The sequence below is a fragment of the Camellia sinensis genome, chromosome 2 (genome assembly GCF_055761805.1).
Source record: "Camellia sinensis isolate YWXY chromosome 2, ASM5576180v1, whole genome shotgun sequence".
NCBI lineage: Eukaryota > Viridiplantae > Streptophyta > Magnoliopsida > Ericales > Theaceae > Camellia > Camellia sinensis.
Window position 1 is genome coordinate 33,838,729 of NC_138962.1, and position 20,774 is coordinate 33,859,502.

Below are 20,774 nucleotides of genomic sequence, written 5' to 3' on the forward strand. Positions count from 1 at the left end.
ATTCGTTATCCAATCAAATTCGTGACATAACCATTTATTATGTATTCATTTTATTTTCTTTTATTTTCTTTTCTTTTATACTTAAAATTATGAACTAACAATCAAATATAAGATTGTGAGTCCATGAACTAACAATTCTAATCCTATGCTATAATACTACTAATCAAACACGCCCTAAGTGTCACATCAATAAGTAAAAAAAATTATAAAGTTGTTAGTTTGTATAACATTACTCTATCAACCTATTAATTGAAGGAGAAAAGAAAAACAAAAAGAAAAAGATTAATTTAACTCCTATATATTTTGGTTAAAAAGCCAAAAACTAACACAAAGAATAACTCCTATTTATTTTATACAAGTTTTTTCGTAAATAATTAAAAAGCCACAAAAAATAAAATAAAATAAAATAAAATAAACAATTTCCAAACAAACCCTTGGATAAGAGAAAAGAAACAATATCATCAAAATAAAATTTTATAAGTGTCAATCACTATGCTTGGTTACCACTTTTCAAAAACACTTTTCAGAAAATTTTACTTTCTTATTTTTCATGTTTTTTTATTTTTACTGAATTTTTTTAATATTTTGAGCAATTTTTTTAATTTTTAGACATACCTAACATAAACATACCTAAAAAGTAAAAAAAAATTGAAAAAACCTTTTAAAAATTCACTAAATACCAAAAATACAAAAAAAAAAAAAAACGAGAATTCAGTACATTTTTTGTATTTTTTTGTATTTATTAATTTTTAAAAATAATTTTTCATAATATTTTTACTTTTTAGATACATCTAAGTAAGGTGCATCTAAAAAGGTAAAAAAAATGTTTAAAATTTTAAAAATATTCACTAAAAACAAAAAAATACGAAAACCAAAAAATTCAGTTTTCAAAAAACTTCATTCAAAAAACTTAAACCAAACACACTGAATGTTTTTATTTTTAAAGGAGCAATAATCTGTTGTTTTATATCTATATCATCAAACCCTTGATATTATGTAAAATAGTAATTTGTTGTTATATTTTTTCTCCAAAATTCAAAATGAGGAACAATAGTAATATGTTGTTTTATGTAAAATAGTAATCTGTCAAAATGAACTAACAGATGATATGAACTAAGAGAAAAGTGCATTGAACAAATGATATAAACTAAGAGAAACACTGTACATATACATCCCTGTACTCTATGTAATTATTAAGACAAAAGTGCATTGAACCCTCAATTGAGTATTAAGATGCTGAACGAAACAAATTGCAAGCTAATAACAATATGGTAGGGGAAGTGATTACAAAATTTACCATAGAAGCAACAATAGAATAGTCATTGTTAATTGAACTTATCAAAAGATTCAGACCATCTTAACTGTACTAAACAATTTTTTTTTTAATATACAAATTTAAAAGGACAAATAAAAGAAACACTGAAGTTGAATTTTTCACTTGTTGATATGCATGGTGGAAGTAGAGTGCAGCAAGGAAAGACCTAGTGTAAACCTGTTGATATACATACAAAATTAGAGTAACCAGATAAAACTTTTGCACCCTTGCTGTGGAGGTCTCAAAATTCAGTTTGTATGTTTCATTACATCAATCCAACCCCTAAATAAGTACTGAATCTTGTTCGACATCCCCACACAGCACAACTCTACCTAGATGACAACTACAAAGAACAACTTTTGTTACTGCAACTCTACCTTGACTCTTTGAAAAAAAAAAAGATTTCTAGATATTAGATCCAAAACAATGAGATAAAGATAGGTCTAAGAAACTTTCACAAACTGAAACATAGGTTTAACAGATTATCACAAATTAAAGCCATAGCATCAAGAATATCCTATTGGTTCAGAAGATAATAACCAACTACAACAAACAAAATTTGAAAAAGTGAGCAATAACAAAAAATTTTACATCAAGAAGATGAATAATGGGTGTTTTAATAAAGAGTCAGAGGGGACCAAAAAAAATTTCTCCAAAGAAAATCCGTGCAAGATGCGTGTGTGTGTGTGTGTGAGAGAGAGAGAGAGAGAGAGTTTACAGATAAGAGAAGGAGAGGATTCAGATGAAAGGTATGAAGAGCTGTGAGGAAAAAGTTGTACTGAATCCTGAAGTTCTGAAAGCAACAAACGCAAAGAAAATTGTTAATTTGCCAAACACAGCATAGTGTCTTCCCAAAGAAAATTTGAAAGAGCTAAGAGGAGTACGTGAGAGAGAGAGAGAGAGAGGGTGTGTGTTCAAAAACAGAGCCATCATATTACATTTTCAGACATATTGACAAAGAGACAAAAACAGAGGGTGTGTGTTCAAAATTATATATATAATACACACAAATACATACATATTGGCTTTTAAATAATCAAATCCATTTCATAAATCAAAACCATGTAAAAAATCAAACATTTCAAATTAACCATATTAGATTAAGAGAAACAGGAAATTATATAACTCTTCTCGATAAAACATATATATATACAGGAGATGTTTATAACATAACTCATTCAAATGTTTCAAAACAGGAAACATTTTTTTAAAGGAAACTGTTCTTGAGAAACATTTCAAGAAGAGTTTTGAAATGTTAACTCTTCTTGAGAGGGTGTGCTTTTATCAAGAAGAGTTTTGAAATGTTTCTCAAGAACAATTTTGAAATGTTAACATGTTTATAACATAACTCATTCAAACAGCAAATGTTTCTCAGGAAATTAATTTGAAATGTTTCAAATTAACCATATCAAGAAAAGTTATTTTAAATTTTTACATATGTATATACATACATATATACACATACATCCAAAATGCAAATTATATATATTATACACACAAATACATACAAACTTCGGTTCGGGGACGGTGACGCTCTGGCCGAGGATAGACTTTGGTCCGGTTCCGGCAGTGACGACTCCCTTTCAACCCTTGTTCCTCTGTTGATCTATTTAATTTCGGCAGAGAGGGAGGGAGGAAGAGATAAGATGAAGACATGGAAGCACGGTAAGGGTTGGGCTCCGACAGGGAAGCACGAGAAGGGGCTCCGATGGAGGTAGAGAGAGAGAGAGAGAGAGAGTGTGTGTGTGTGTGTGTGTGTGTGTGTGTGTTCAAAATTTGAAAACAGAAAGAGAGGAGAGAAGTATGTGTGTGAGAGAGAGAGGGTGTGTGTTGAAAGAGATGAGAGTCAGATGTTTTTAGCCCTTAGATTAAAATCAATCTAATGGTCAAAATTTGGACAAAGGGGCAAAAGTCCCATCCAGATTCAAAATCTTAGCTTCCTTGTTATATAGATGTTGGGGCAAAACCCTACTTCCATCACCGAAGTAGCATCCGAAACCTTCATTCCACCACGTTTGTGAGCATTCGAAACCCTACTTTCAATATATGTATTTTTTGTGTTTTTATTTTCTAGTGTATATTGTTCAAAATAAAATTTTACTTTCAATATTAAAGTTTTACCTCTAGACAGAGTGAAATTTTATTTTAAAATTTTACTGTTTCATTGCCATGTTTGTGTATTTTTATGCTTTCATCAATGCCTCTTAATTTTTTGTTATATGTGTTCTCTAGCCTTTGCTTATTATATAAATGTGTATATCAATTTGTATATGAATATGTGTCTATATATGTATCTATTTAGGTATGTGAATGTGATTGTAGTGTATATTGTTCAATATATGTTTTTTTTTTTTAAAAAAATTTCTAGTGTATATTGTTCAGAGTAAAATTTTACTTTCAATGAGAGTAAAGTGTAACTTATAGGCAGAGTAAAATTTTACTTTAAAACTTTACTGTTTCATTACAATGTTTGTACATTTTTATGCTTCCAATCAGAGTAAAATTTTACTTCTAATCAGAGCAAAATTTTACTTTTACAGTAAAACTTTACTATTTCATTATAATGTTTTTGCAATTTTGTTTTGTTGCATTATTCTTCATTTTCTTTAGTACTTATTGTTTTGTTACTTTGTTGTTTAAAGTAAAATGTTACACTGTTGATATAGGAAAACTTTTTAGTGTTCGAAAATGGTTTTTACTAGAAGCAAGCGTAGGGATGGTGATGATGATGATGATTTTGAAGTTCCACCAACAGTTGTAGAAAAGAAGAAACTCCCTAAAAAGCGCAGCAAAAAATCCATGAACGATGTGGACGATGCATGTGATGATGATTTTGTGCTTGCATCAACGAGATTGAAAAAGCACTCCTCCAGTGAAGATGAAGGCTCTCATAAAAGCAATGCAATGCCTTCAACAAGAAAACCTTCAAAGTCGAATATTGTACATGGAATATGGGAAAGGGAGAATTATGTGAAACAATATAGGTCAAATGTTGTTTCATTGATAAACCTAATGCGAGACACAAGGTTCACTGAAAGACACATTATTGCCATCGAGAGAACACCTTTTGGAATGTTATTCAAATCTTTTTGGAAGAAAGAAGATGTAGCGTTGAAAAAGTTCAAGAAAGTTGACAATAATGTCATGGATGTGATCAAGTCTTATGACTTTCATGCAAAGGGATTCAAGCATGAGGGGAAAGCATGTGACATACGGGACAGTGACGTTACTTTGATTTTTGGGATAAAATCTGGAACGAAAAAAGTAGACGTCTCATATGGGAAGAAACAAGAATCACCTTTTGTGCAGAGAAGGTTTCGTAATATGTCAAGAATATCCGTAAAGAGTTTACAAGAGCTTTTAGGAGATGCATTGGAAGGCACAACGATAGTTGATGTTAAGGATGTTACATGAATAATGTATTTATTTGTTATGGCAACTTTGCTATTACCAACAACCAGTCTAATAGTTGGATGAGCTTTTGTTGCCCTTTGTAGACTGCCCCGAACTTCGCTCTGTTCGCGAGGGCGCGAATTATAGTTCTAACTACTCCAGTTTGGACTCCTGTCACAGTTCTGAATCTAATCTCACAAAGTGCAATGTAAGACTGATAAATCACCAAAGAGTCCAAATCCGGCAATTGGTTTTGAAAAATCAATTTTGAATCAAAAAGCGCCAAACATGGACTGCTTTGCCAGATTTCAGAGTCGCTACCTAAATATTTTGTTTTTAGAAAAATTTAGGAAACCCTGACTCGTGCCTAAGGTCACGTGTCCGTCATCACCAAAGTTGTTTCGGCTCGGGAACTTGGGTACGAGAGGGGAAGGTCCTGAAATGAGCACCCCCGCTCGCCCGATCAAAGATCGGGCTCTACTAACATGATATGTTATTTTGAAAACATGTGTTCTTTTTCCGATTTATTAGCTAATCTTACTATGTGATGCGCACAACATACAAGCATAGACTCAATCACACGGATTGGAACAAAACAACTCGTGTTTGTTTTTTAAAGTGGTTTGAAAGTGCTACTTGTAAGTAGGCTAAAGCGTGGATTTGCCACCCTCAAGTGAGCTTAGAAAAACATGATTTTGTCACTTCAAGTGGGCTTAAAACGCACAATCATCGAGTTGTTCCAATTCAGGCAATCAAACCTTCATCCACAGGTATTCATGCATTTAAACACATAAGCACATAGCCTCATGGAAAGCATGCTATCATGGCAGTCACTTGCACACATGTAAGGATGCTAAAGCATAAACACTCACAGTGTACTCCAAGCCAAAACAGAAGCTAGTTAGAAATCATGCATGATCCTAGCTATATTAAGATGCCTAATGCAACACATGTAAAAATGCAACCAAATAGGCTCGGCTATCTAAGATGGCATATGAATGCAACAATTGATACATGTATTCAAATAGGAATTGAAATACAATGCAGTTTGAATGATGCGCCGAGCCCGGTGCATAAAAGACAGATAAATGATGCACGCATGCAAAGCATAAGTATGCTAATTGAAACATACTCTAAAACTATCCATTAAAAGCTGATAAGTAAAAAGGAGAAAGACGTGGGGTTGGAAGACATGCATCACACACACGCACACTTATTACAACACTTGTGCCCTCTCGACGAAGGGTCCGAATAAATAATACAAGCTAGCTACGCTAAGCTAAGCTACTTAACTAATCTAATAATCTAATTAGACTAATTATTACACAACAAATTGAATAACTAGCTACAACTAATTATTACAATACTTTAATTAATTAACCAATTAATTAAATTACATAAACATGCTAATTAACAAGTAAGCATTAAACTACACTACTCAGCCCTGCTTTGGAAAGTTGAACAATGCATGCACTTAGTTTCTCGCTTGGAAATCCATTGTTATGCCCAGAATTGCCTCTGTTTGCATTTGATTTGATCTCAGAACACTGCACAGACCTCTAGATAGTTTCTGTTCCAACATAGGGACCTCCTGGTGCACTGCCGACCAGAAAAGGGTGGTGTAGACCACTTGTAGACCAGAAAAACTTGCTGTAGACCAAAAAAAAGGGTCGGTCGACCACCTTTACTGGTCTGCCGACCAGAAATTTTGCCAAACTCTAGTTTTGTTGTAATAGAGAACAACAAGGGCATGACAGTGTATTTGCAAGGGAATGTGTGCACAACCACCCTCCCTATCATTTCTTAAACTCAAGGGAGTGCGGTACTCGTCTCTCGGGCCACCAACCGAGCATCGCAATGCACAATGGCCGAGATGCCAAGATTGCACGAGTCGATGTCAATGAATGCACAAATAAGACTCGATGAACCTCCATCTTATCATACATGATCAAAGGTGTCGATGACCTAAGGAATGAGGCACGTTTCATCACTTTGAATATGAAACGTCCCTCGTTCCTCGTGTTTGGATTAACGTTCAATCCAAGCACAATGCAATGCAACAACATTCCAAACATAATGCAATGCAACAACATGCAAACAACATGAGCATGACAAGTTAGAGTCCTTAAGCATTGGAACTAATGAAGGACACAACACAAGAGCTATGTAATGCAATGTTCAATGGACCAAACCAGCCCCAAACTGACTTCATGCATGCCAAAACAGTGGCCAAAATGCTCTGAAATGATGGCATAAAAGGCAAGATAATGATGCTCACGTAATGGCTCATGAACAAGGCATAGAAACACAACTCTCAAACATAATGAAGAAGTGACAAATGTGAGAGTGTAGCTACGCTATATGCACTGAAATCATGTGTGAAATGATGCCACATCACTCAAACAACACAAGTATAGCATGCAAAGGACCTTGAATCATGAAAGCTAATCAAAGCTATTGCACTACAACCATGCATAACAAGTCCCACATGACCCAAACTACTCAAAACAGAGTTGAGGGATGCTAAATCAAGGCCAAAGGCATGCTAAAACATAGGCTCAAAATGGAAGGAAAGCATGCTCATTCATTGGCTCACAAACAAGGCATAATGGATAACCCTCAAGAGCAATGAAAGAGTGATAAACATGGGAGTATAGAAAAGACAAAAGCTCTGAAATTACATTCTAAATGATGCCATATCATGCACATATCACAAATGAAGCATGCTAGGAGGCTCAAAACTTAAGGCTAGCAAAGGCACTTGTACCATAGCCATATCAAGCAAGCCCCAAAGGGCCAAGGTGACTCAAAACAGTCCCAAGGCAGGTCAAAATAATGCCAAAACATGCATGGAGTAGAGCTAACACATGTTAGAACAAGAGGTATAAAGCATGACGCATGCAAGGCTAATGAGCATGATTACACTGCAAGTGTAAGAAGCAAATGAGGGATGCTCTAACCAACCAAAAATAGAGTTGTATCATGGCAAAATAAGACCCAAAACACACTGAGATGGTAGCCCAAAAGCTTAGGCATGCATGCATACAAGTTAGGCCATGATCAAGGCATAAAGCATGACTCTCCAAAGGCATTGAAAGAGTGACGCATGAGAGAGTATGACCATACTACACACACTAAAATCATGGTAGAAATGAGGCCAAAACATGCAAACAACTCAAGTAAAGCATGCTAGAGACTTGGAAACTCAAAGCTAGTGAGCAAGATTGCACTATGGTTATACAAAGCAAGGCATGCATGACCAAAAACACTTAAAATAGAGCTTAAGCATGGCAAAACATAAGTAAAAGCTTGCTGGAGTGGAGCAAAAAACATGCTAAAAATGATGGTCCAAAGCATGATGCATGTTAAGGCTATAGGGAGGATTACACTACAAGTGCAAGGAGCATGCAAGAGGTAATCAAACCGACCCAAAACAGAGCTATATCATGCAAATATAACACCAAAAACATGCTGAGATAGAACCAAAATAGGCTAGCATGATGGATCAAAGAATTGAGCACACAAGGCCAAATAACAAGATTACACTACAAGTGTAAAAAACATGTATGAGGTGATCAAACCAAGCCAAAAAAGTGTTATGCCATGCTAAAATAAGGCCTAAAACATGCTAAGATAGGGGCCCAAGAAGGTAGAAAAACATGCTAACTTGGTGAGCCATCAACACAAGCACACAAGAGAAGAGGATGGGGGACAACCCCCACCCATTTGGGGCCTCAAAACACACTTTCCACCACTAAAATTCCTCTGGATTTTAGTGGCTAAAAGACCAAGAGAAGGTGGTCTTAAAGACCTAAAGAGATGGCACAAAACAAAGCCAAACAAGGCACAAAAGGGAGTAGACTACCCCCAACACCAAAGAGGCCTCAAACAAACACTTTAAGCACTTGAAAATGAAGTTTTTTTCAGTTGAAAGTTAGGCCTAAAATATCATGCAAATAGGGCCAAATAAGCAATGAAAATAAAGCCTAAAAGGGGGTATAGACTCACCCTTGAAGAACAACTTCAAGGTAGCAACTTCAGAGGCAAAAACCAAGGTTTTGAGCTTCAAACAAACCTCTAAGAACCTTAGCTCAAGAGTGAAGGTGTTTCATTAGGTGTTTAGTGCAAAAGTATGAACAAAACTCACTTTTAAGCACAAAACAACACAAATATAGAGAGATAGGAAGAAATATAGAGATAGAAGGATATATTTAGCCCTAAGCAAATTTTCTAAACCTAAAGCAAGAGGGAGGAGGCTCTGTAGACACCCCATTTTTGACCGTCCTCAAGACTTGGACGTCGCCGTTTGAACACTCGGTGATCATCCTTGTTTGTGTTCGTCTTGAGTTCCCGGAGGTCTCGGCTACGCGCCTTGCCTCAGGATCTCTCGACTCGACTGTTTTGTGTTTGGGTTTGCACCAAATACTTGTGTGTTTGCTTTGGAGGGCAGGGAATGGCTTGCTGGCCATCCCTACACCCCACCGGTCATGGCTTGAGGCCACCGGCTGTGTTTTGTTGCCATCGGCCAAATGTTTGGCCGACCGGCACTCTAGATGGTCGACCGGCCATCTATTTTGGTCAAATTGTATTTTTGGCTGGCCGACCACTGTTCATCTGCTTTTGCAGATATTTTTATGCCAGCTATGCTAGCTGGCATACACTTTGCTCCCCTCCATGTATGGAGGGATCTCCCTCTTGACTAGCTTGTTTGGAAAGCTTTACAAGAGGGATTGTCTATAAGAGGGAGCCTCTTCTCCCTCTATTAGGGTTACAAAATTTTTCCAGAGAGCTCTGATATTAGGGTTAGGGTTTGCATATCCCCCATCTCTATATCTCTCTCTTTTTTATGTATAAGTGTGTGTTTGGTCTTATTATTGCACACAAACACCCACCATTATACCTTACCTTGGCTACTGAGGTGCTAGGGAGCTGTTCTTGAAGTTCTTGACTGGTTTTGAGCTCAAAAAACCAGCTGGAGCATTGTTTGTGAAGGTGGTCTACAAGGGTAAGAACTCCACCATTTATTCCCCATTTTTGCATAGCTTTTTAACCTATCTTGTAACTTTTTTTAGACTTTGTGTATAACATATAAAAGTCTTATTTTTTTCTGCTCTAAATAGTTGTCTAAGAGTGTTTTAAGCTTTGGGGTTGTTTGACCCCTCTTAGGGCTTGTTTGGCCCCATTTCGTGCTATTTTGGTTGAGCTCCGAGACAACCTTGTTTGGGCCTCCTCACCACTAAAATCTTGAGGGATTTCAGTGGTGAGGATGGTGCCTTGAGGTCCTAGGAAGGAGAGGGCCACCCCCTCTCCTTGCTGTCTTCAATAATGGCCGTTTAAGCCTCATTAGTGAGCACCTTGTCTAAGTGTATGTTGGCCATGCCTTAACTATTTTTTTATGCTTATTATGCCATAATATAGCATTGTTGTGAGTTGGTTTAGACACACCATGCTTACTTAGCATACATGTCTTGTAATACCATGAATTGCCTTAACATGCCTTGTGCTTTGAGCTTTGTTTCTAGCATGTTTTTGGCTTAGCTTTGTGAAGCTTTTATGCTTGTTTTAGCATGCTGAAGGTTTGTTTTTGGTCATTTGGATTGTCCATGCCTTGCTTTGTATAGCTACCATATAACCTCTCTTGTATGCCTTAAGCATTAACCCTTCTAGCATGCCATTCTTGCATCATTTCAGTGGTTTGGAACCACTTGTCATGCCATTTCAGTCCTTGTGGTGTGCTTGCATGCTTGTATTTGATGCCCCTTTAATGTGTTAGAGGTTTGGTGTTTCATGCTCCATTTTTGTGCTATTGTGTATGCCTCCAGGATTAGATCATTTAGATGCCATCTAAGTGATTTTTGGGGCATACTTTTGCATGATTTTAGACTGTTTTGATTCACTTTGATCATTTGTTTCATGTGTCACATGATCATGGTTTAAGTCATTGGGCTAATTCCAAGCTTTTATGCATGCTTTGCTTGTTTTGATTAGTTGGTTTGGCACATCTTTTTCATGATTTTCAGAGCTTATATTGCTTGCCCTATGCCCATGTTTAGCCTCTTTTAAGTGTGCTTAGAAGTTGCTTCTTTATGCCAAAGTGATGAACCATGTTTGTATGCATGATTGTATGTTTAGATACTTGGTTCAGGACATTTTGTTGCATGCTTGAATGGTGTTGTATTTGGCATGCATTACTTGTTAAGTTGTCTAACATGTTATATGCCTTGCATGTGTGCATGTTGGCATTAAACTTTGCATTCTTGTTAGTTGCATCCTTGCATCTTCATTTGCATGCTCATGTTGCATACTAGCTCACATGCCTAAGTTACATGGCATTGGCATGCATGCTTTGCCTCTTGAATTGAGTATGATAGGGGTTGGGCCAATTGTTTGTTTAAGTGCATTTCATTCGACATTGAAATGGCACACTTGGTTTCTTGGGCCATCATGCATTGAAATGCGCAATTGATGGTCCGAGAATCGAGGACCATCCTTGTTTGAGTCATAAACATGATAAGGAGTGTGGTTGGTGCAAACATTGCTTGAAATACATTGCCATGCCATGTTTTGCCCTCTGCTGCTGTCAAAACAGGTTGCTGCAGGAAGCTTTGGCCGGCCGACCATCTATACTGCCGACCGACCAATTATTGATGGCCGAGAGCTCAACAAATGGTCGATGACCATCCGGACATGGTCGGTGTGGTTTCCACTTGGTCAGTGGTGATCCACAGTGTCCATGGAGCATACCTTGGGATTTGTGCAATTTTCAGAGGAGCAGAGCAGGGGAAACAGAGGCAACTTGTGCATGGCAGTGGACTTTCGAGCGGAACCGAGCGCGCATGCATTGGGCCTTCTTCCTGAGGCTGCTTTTAATGCTTAATTAGCTTAGTTAATTTGCTTAACTAGTTAATTGTCTGTAATATTTAATTAGCTTGATAGTTAGTTAAATTGTATTATTCTTTCGGTCCCTTCGAGCGAGGGCAAATTTGTAATAAGTGTGGGTGCGTGTGTGCATGTCTTCCAATCCCCACTTCTTTTTCCCTTTTACTTACCTGCTTTGATGGTTAGTATTAGAGCATATTTAAATTAGCAAACCTTATGCTATGCATGCGTGCATCCATACATTTATCTTGCATGCACCGGGCTCGGTGCATCATACTAACTGCATTGTATTTCAATTCCAAGTTGAATACGTGTTAGTTGTAACATCTCACATGTCATTCTTAGAATAGCCGAGCCTATTTCTAGTTACATTTTGCATGTGTTGCATTAGCCATCTTAAGCATTAACTAAGGTCATGCATGATTACTAACTAGTTTCTTGTTTTGGCTTGGAGTACTCGGTAAGCTTTTATGTTTTAGCATCTTGCATGAGTGTGAATGTTAACATGATAGCATACTTACCATGTGGTTAGATGCTTATGTGATATGAACTGCCTGAATGCCTGTGGGTGAAGGTTGGATTGTTTGAGTTGGGATAATTCATTGAAATCCGTATTTTAGCCTACTCGCGAGTAGCAAAATTCAAACCATTTTCCAAACAAACGGAAATGCGATGCTTCGTTCCGACTTAGGCAATTTAGTCTATACTTGTCTTGCTGTGCGCATCACATAGTAATTCTAGGCTAATAACCGGTATAAGAACACATAACGTTTTCAAAATTGGATATCATGGTTAGTAGAGGCCGATCTTCGGATCGGGCTAGAGGGGGTGCTCATAGCTGACCTTCCCCAATCGTACCCAAGTTCCCGAGCCGAGGCAACTTTGGTAATGACGGACACGTGGCCTTAGGCAAACGAGTCAGGGTTTTTTAAATTCCCCCATTAAAAAAATATTTAGGTGGCGACTCTGTATTTGGCAAAGCAGTCCATGTTTGATACTTCTTTTCTAAAAATCTATTTTCTCAAAATGATTTGCCAGATTTGGACTCTTTGGTTCAGACTAAGAACCGTGACACAAAAGAGAGTCCGAACTGTGGTGGCATAAAGCCCGAGGGCGCGTCCACAGGCTCCCTTATATAGAATTCCAAGCTTCAAGCTTGTTGAACAAGCTAGAAGCTTGGTGCAATCCCTCCACACACGTGTATAGATGATGCTTTTTGTGCCCAACAGCTGGCACAACTGGCAAGAAAAATATCTGTAGAAAATGCAAGAAAGTTGCCGACCAGTTGAAGTGGTCGACCGACCACTCCCACCACTAGTCGATCGACCACAAAAATGGTCTACAGGGACAAAAACTGGTTGGCAAGGGGGAGAGAGGGTCTGCAGAGAGAGTAGAAGGTGGTGGCAGGCTGCCGACCACCTTAGGTGGTCCACAGACCACCCACCCTAGCTGGCCGACCACCAAAAGTGGTCTACAGGGACAAAAAGTGGTCTATAGGGAGAGAAACTGGTCTATACCCCTGTTCCACTCTCCAGGCAAAGGATAACAAGGTTTGGTTCAAAAACAAACCAAAAAGGAAGCAAGACAAGGGTCCGCAAGGCGAGACACTCAGCCGGAAGCCCTGAAAACTAGTCTACGGGTACAAAAGGTGGCCCACGAGAGGGAAAGGTAGTCTACGGCCACAAAAAGTGGTCTACAGGCCTCTGTCTCCCTCTAGGCAAAGACAACAAGGCATGGTCCAAAAACCAGGCCAAAAGGAGAAAGTTAAGAGGTCCCTAGACAAGGCGCTCAGCCCAAGGCTCCGAAAACTCAAAACGAGCACAAACATACACAATCATCGAGCGCTCAAACGATGACGTCTGAGTCTTAAGGTCGGTCAAAAATGGGGTGTCTACATCCTTGTAGAAGATTTGGAAATGATGAATTCATATGCATGGTCGACTGCAGTGACATTCACGTTGACTGCTTCAATCAAGTCTTCATTAGGAAGTTCTGAAAATGTAACTGGATATGTACTTCTTCTTTTGGTAAGTAAATTGAACTACTTGAAATATTACACAATCTATCTTTAGAGAATTAACTAATTTTGATTTTTTATTTTATAGTACTGGTTATGCGAGCACACTACCCTCATTCAACCTGAAGGAAAAAAATTTGTGTCCAAGGCTCCTTCAATAGAACTTATCAACATTGAGGAAAAAGTTGATGAAGAGGTTATTGCAAACACTAAAGTCCAAAGAGTTATCATCTTTTCAGTCTTAGCCTTATTGGTTCACTTTGCTTAAAATTATACTTACATAATAAAATGTTACTCTTGAACAGAGTAAAAGTTTACTTACATTCAGAGTAAAGTTTTACTTTTTTACTCTGGTGGTTAAAGTTTGCTTCTTGCTGACTTCTTTTCTTTTTCTATTTCAAATGCAAGTGAATCACAATGAACTGAATCCCATTTCCAGAGAAGAAATGAATCTTATTTGCAATTATGAGGAAGAAGATACATTGGACATAAAAGAAAATTTGGAGAGTGAAGAAGATGAAGATCATGTAGCCGAAGCTTTAGGAGATAATAACCTTTGAAGGGCTTCATTGATCTTGAGAAATTAGAACGAGTTCAAAAAGAAAACAAGAGGCTGAAAAGTGAGAATATGAAAAAGTAAAGAAAATGAGGGAAACAATGCAAAAAATACAAGAGGATCAAGAGGCAAAAACAAAAGAAATGATGGAAAAGATGAGCAACACAGAGAAAGAAATGGAGAAACTGAGAAAGGAGTTTGAAGTACTTGAATCTGAAATTAAACAGTTGGTTGAACAGATTGAAGAAAATGCTGTTCATGCGGCTACCCAAGCTTTTGCTTCTAAAGAAATGCCACATGCTAAAAGAGTAGAACAAGAGCAAAACTTTGGGATTCAAGCTACATTGAAAGAAACACCTATAGTCATAGAGCCATTGCAAACATCCATGGACAAGAAAATCAAAATCAAGGCAAGGAAGAAAAAATAGATGTCTAATTTTGAATGTGAGACAAGAGAGGCAAAGAAAAAAAAGACCACAAAACAAGCAATTGAAGTGATATCAAATGAAGTGATTTGTGTTGACAACTTGCCTTTAAGCTAATCAAAACCAGTTGAAAGATTTTTGTTTCCAGATAAGGCTGTAATATGCAAATTGCTTGATGAGAATGATAAGTGTCTACTGAGCAAGATTTACAATTTGGAAACCACAGAGTAAGACCATTTTAATTTTATCAAACAACAGATTTTTACTGTTATCAAACTGCAACGTGTTAATTAAATTTTTTTTACCTTATGACTAATGCAATCATATGGTCCGACACAGGAAATAGAGTATATGTTAGATTGCATGACGTTGATGCAATTCTGAGAGATGGTGATACCGTAAATAATGTAAGTGGCCATATAATTTTCAATGACTAGTGTTCACTTTAATAACTAAAAACAGTTCATTTTATTAACATATATTTAATTGATTTTTGTTTTTGTAGGTCAATGACAACTTTGTAGAAATGCTTCAGATTGAGCAACAAGCAAAGAAGCCAGAAAAGAATAAGTCATTCTTTTTCTCAAGCCTTTGTTGGGTAAGCCATCAATTTGTGTTTAGTTTGAATTGATAAATTTTACTGTGGTTTAGTGTAACATTATACTATATTTTAGAGTTAATTTTTACTATTTGGTTTGCCAAAGATTGACAACTCATACAGTGTGTCACCAACACAACTTGACACAAGACACTCTTATATGATTAAATGCAATCACTAGTGAAATGGGGTTATGGAGATTTGAGAAATCATTTAATTGACAAAGTGCTTGAGCAAGATTTAAGTGGATACAGATGCCTTCACTTTTGCATGAAGTCCAATGGGAACAAGAAGGAAGAAAAACCTTATTACTGGACGTTGCTTGTATTGGACACTGAATTTGGTGAGTGGAGGCATTACAATTCTTTAAGGCCAAGAGACAACAAAGAAGATTCTTACCTTAAGGATGCAAAACAAATTGTAAGTGCTTTGTATCATATTAACAGTAAATTTTTACTATGTTTTATTCTTGTATTTAATCGTGACCAAACAATTATACAATGTGTTAGATAACATATGTGGAGAACAAGTTGGCCAAGAAAAGAAAGAGAGGTACAAGAAAGTTTGCAAACTTAGTTTCGGTGAAAGATAGTCCACAACAACGCCCAACATCGTAAGTATTTTACATTACTACTACATGCTTGAATTGGTAGTTTTCAAAATTGACTCAATCTAACAAGATCTTGATTTTTATTAATAGTGTTGATTGTGAAATTATTGTATGTTATATCATGTGTCAAATCATAAGAGATGAGCTATTGCAAATTCTATCGAAGATGATGAAATAAACAATTTTCGAGCATCAATAGTGCATCAATTTTTGAATGATTATCCAAAAGCATGGAGTAAGGAATAATTCAACCTTAAAAAAATAAAAAAATAAATAGCCAAGAGATAAGACCTTGAGGACGACGATGTGGATAACTTTTGGGAACTATTGTGAATGATGTATATAATTCTGGATTTTGTAAATGAAAGAATGGTGAAAAAGTAATTGTAGGTGAAAGAATACTAAAAGAGCATAGATTGTACATGGTATGTCTATTGTTCTAGTAAATTTTACTGTGGTTTGGTGATTAATACATTATTATAGCAGGATATTGTTTTGAGTAGGAATGAACGTTGTTATGGATAGAATACAATGATATAGCTTATACTTGTGTATCTTTGATGATATATGTAATTGTGTTGTTAGATTATTTTTACACAAAGATTGCATGATGAGCATCAGGGGAGTTTGTGTATTATGGTAAATTTTGGTGCAGGTTAGAAATGTTCTTCCAAGGGACTGACATACTGTCTAATAGTAAAATTTTACTTTACATAAAAGTAAAATTTTACTCTGAATTAAGATTAAAATATTACTCTGAAATAAGAGTAAAATGTTACTCTGAAAGGTAGTAAAGTTTTACTTTCATGTGAATGAAGATAATGTTTTACTCTAGAAAAAGTAAAATTTTACTCTACAATAAAGTAAAAGTTTACTCTGAAATACAACAAAATTTTACTAAAGGACTAACATAATGTCTAATAGTAAAATTTTATTCTAAAATAAAATAAAATTTTGCTCTGCATAAAAGTAAAAGTTTACTCTGCTTAAAAGTAAAATTTTACTCTCTGAATCTAAAATTGTAAAACCACAGCTTCAACACAGCCATAGACTACCATTCAACAACATAGTAAAATTTTACTCTGAAAAAGGTACAATTTTACTCTAAATGTAAAATTTTTCTTTGAAATAAAGTAAAATTTTACTGTGAAACCACAGGCTCATTACAACTATAGACAACCATTCAACAACATAGTAAAATTTTACTTTGAAAGGCAGTAAAGTTTTACTTTCATATGAATGAAGGTAATGTTTTACTTTGGAAAAAGTAAAATTTTACTTTGCAATAAAGTAGAAGTTTACTCTGAAATACAGTAAAATTTTACTCTGAAAGCACTGGCTGAGCACAACCATTTCAAACCTTCACACCTGCTAAACAAACTCCATTATAAGTTCATTTACATGAAACTTATTCAACCACATTAAAAAAATATATTAAAATGTCAAATTCAACCACAAAGCAAATCAGAAACTTGGATTAACAACCATTCAAGAACAAAGTAAAAATATCTTTTATTGCAATGTCTCCTTACAAGTCTAGTCTAAAGACTATACTATTATTGCTATGGACTATTTATTGCAGAAAAACTACATTACTTTCATACTTTTATTACAAAGCAATAATGTCTTTCATGGCAATGTTTCCTTGCAAGTCTTTCTATTATGACCGTACTTCTCGCATCTACCACTCTGTACTCATCTTATCTTCTCACCTCTAGATGGGATCCTATTATTCCTTGGCCTACCAGGTGGTTTCTTACAAATTGGAGGAAGGACAACAAGATCGTCCATAGCTACAGGAGGTTTCTCAACAGTGGGTATTGGATAAACGGACTCAGCATAGCAAGCTTTGAACTTGCTAGTGTAATAAAATGGTTCCACATGTGCATACAAATCACCTCCGTTCTTTTGGACAGTGGTCGCTGCGTGAGCACAAAGAAATCCATTCAATTGTCATTGGTAACATGAGCAAGTTCTATTCAAGAGGTCAACGCTAACAGATGGCCGGGATTGAATCTCAAAAACATGATCACTTGAACAACTAACCAACCAAGTTGTTCTACTTTTAAGAGCATTTACTAATGTTGAATCCATCTTCGGACAAAGAAAAGTATTCCATTTCTTAGCTTGTTCTCTCCTTCTTGACATCAAATCCATCAATCATCTTTGTAGTAGGCAAATGACGAGTTTGACGGATCCATGAATTGAAAGACTCCGCCACATTCGAGTGCATTTCATCGTATTTTTGTCCTTTAAAATATGAATTAGTCCACTTGTCATAAGGCAAATTAGATAGAAACCTACAAATAATCCATTTTTTCTCATATTGTAATTCTTTCAAACACTAATTAAAACATCCCACTGTCAGAGTATAAGTACATGAAGAAAACAAAAAAACTATTCTACTCTTGAAAGTATTGTTGAAACTTGGACCGAAGAACCTATCCCTCAAATTGGCCTTCAAATGTTAGAGAAAAAAATAGTGGTAAGCAGTAGGTAAAACCTTGGGTAAAGCCTCCACAAGTCTGGCGTTCCGATCAGATATGAATGTAATTGGTCTTTCATCCAACAATATATTTGACAAATGCATAAAAAACCATTCCCAACTGTCTGTAATCTCTGTATCAACAATTGTCATTGCAAGAGGGAAAAAACTTGAAAAATAACATTTACAATTAGTAAGTATATTAAACAAAAAGGACAAATATAGTAAAGTTTTACTCTGAAAATAAGTAACATGTTACTCTGAGAATAAATAACTTGTTACTTTTCAATAAACTATAGTAATATCTACCTTGATCCCCATCATTCGCTGTAGCTGTTAACAAGGTGCCTTTATATCTCCCCTTCAGAAAAGTTCCATCGATAAACAATAGAGGACGTCAATGCCTAAACTCTTGAATAGAGGCATTAAATGCAACAAAAAACCTCTTGAACCGTACACTTTGATGGCTATAGTCAAGCTGCAAATAGCTACCAGGATTTGTGCTCATCACAATATCCATATACCATCGAATCTCATCCTTAGACAAAAAGAAATCCCCAAAAGTAGTAGTCCTAGCTTTCTCAACTCTAAACCAAGCATGATTATACGTAATGATGAGACTGTATTGATCTGTAAATTGACGCACAACATCAATTGGATGAGTTTGGGGATTCCTAAGAACTTCATTAACAATCAAACTTGTAACCAAATTTAAACTCATTCTTGAGTTTTTAGAAGTACGAACTGCAGCTCCACAACTATGCTCATCATGTAGAGTTCTAACGTAGAAAAAATTATTAGCACTCTTTAGAGATGCATGTACTCGCCATAAACAACCTTTGGACTCCCGCATTGAACACACAGCAGTGACCCGACACTTCTCATTCTTCACGTGTACAAACTCAAATCCTATCTCAATGGCCTATTTACATAATACAGTCCGGAAATCCTTTGCACCACTAATAAATTTTTGACCTACATGAGTAATTTCATTCACCCATCCACAAGACAACAAAATCCTTTTTCATGTTGACAAAACATAAGAAGTAAATCCATTTCATCATCAGTAACGTTGGGTCCACTAGCATCCCCCGATTCTCTAACTCTATGTTTTTCATTTGAAATGCCTATTTCAGTAATAGTCACATCAACCCCGGTCAACACTGAGGGGATAAACAAGTGACAACATATTTTGAAAATCAGAATCATCATCAATCATGCATTGCGAATGTCTAGATAAACAGTACGATAAGAGTATGCAACCACTACTATCAAACTTCTTCAATTTACAACTTAAGAAATCAATTAAATCCTTCAATGTGCAATTTGACACAACCTCGAACACAATGGTAGGATCACCATACGTGCATAACAACATAAGAGGTGGATCCATTTTTCAAATCTGCTATCAATTAATAGTAAAAGTTTACTGTTAGTCAACGTAAAATTTTACTATCATTATCAAAGTAAAATTTTATTGTCACTACAAGTCCAAAAACAAATAACAGAAGTATAGAATACTAGAGTAAAAATTTACTATCATTCTATCAAAAAATAAAAAAAGAATAGAAAACACCAGAGTAAAATTTTACTCTCATTTTATTAAGCAAAAACAGAGCATATACTAGAGTAAAATTTTACTCTCATTCTCTCAAACAAAAACAAAGCACATACCAGAGTAAAATTTTACGCACATTCTCTCAAACAAAAAGTAGAACACATAGAACTAGAGTAAAATTTTACTCTGGTTCTGTCAAAAAATTAGATCAAACACAACAAAAATAAATCAAAAAGAAAAACAAACAAACAAACAAAAAAAATTAATCAACAAATCAACATACCTGATTGAAAAGAAAAATCTTTAAAACTTGATCAACACTCACAAATCTTAATGAAACTCTCAAAATCTGATACAGATTTATACATATTTGAAATGTAAACTCTCGTTTAATTGAGAGTTTTGATCATCGGCAGCAAGATCGTCCATTGTTGACCAAGGGTGAGATCTTGGGTTGCGAGATTTTCAGATTTGGAGACTGTCTCATTGATTTCGTAGATTGCGTTCCTGATTTTGCAAAATGTTCGTAGATCCGTATATAATGTATCCGTTCAGATTTCAAATATATGATACTTATATAGAAGGGCAGTATTGTCATAAAAAAAGGGACAAATTATATAATGTCCTTATTGAAGCAAACATCTCCTACTCATGGACTTTTTGAAAGAAAATTAATTGAGCTATCTTTTACACTGATAAAAAAAAGCCCAAAAGAGAGTTTCACAAAAAAAAGCCCTTAATTAATTGCAGGTTTTTTTTTTGTGGAGCTTATTTGGGCCGACCCGCCACAAATGGGCAGCCTAAGTCTCTGGATCGGACTTTCCCACGGTCTATGCAATGCCCCGTTTAGTGTACCTGTTAAAACAGCTTATAGATTATAGCTTAACAGATTATAGATTATGACTTTAATCAGAAGTTGTTAATCTGTTTGGTGTAGC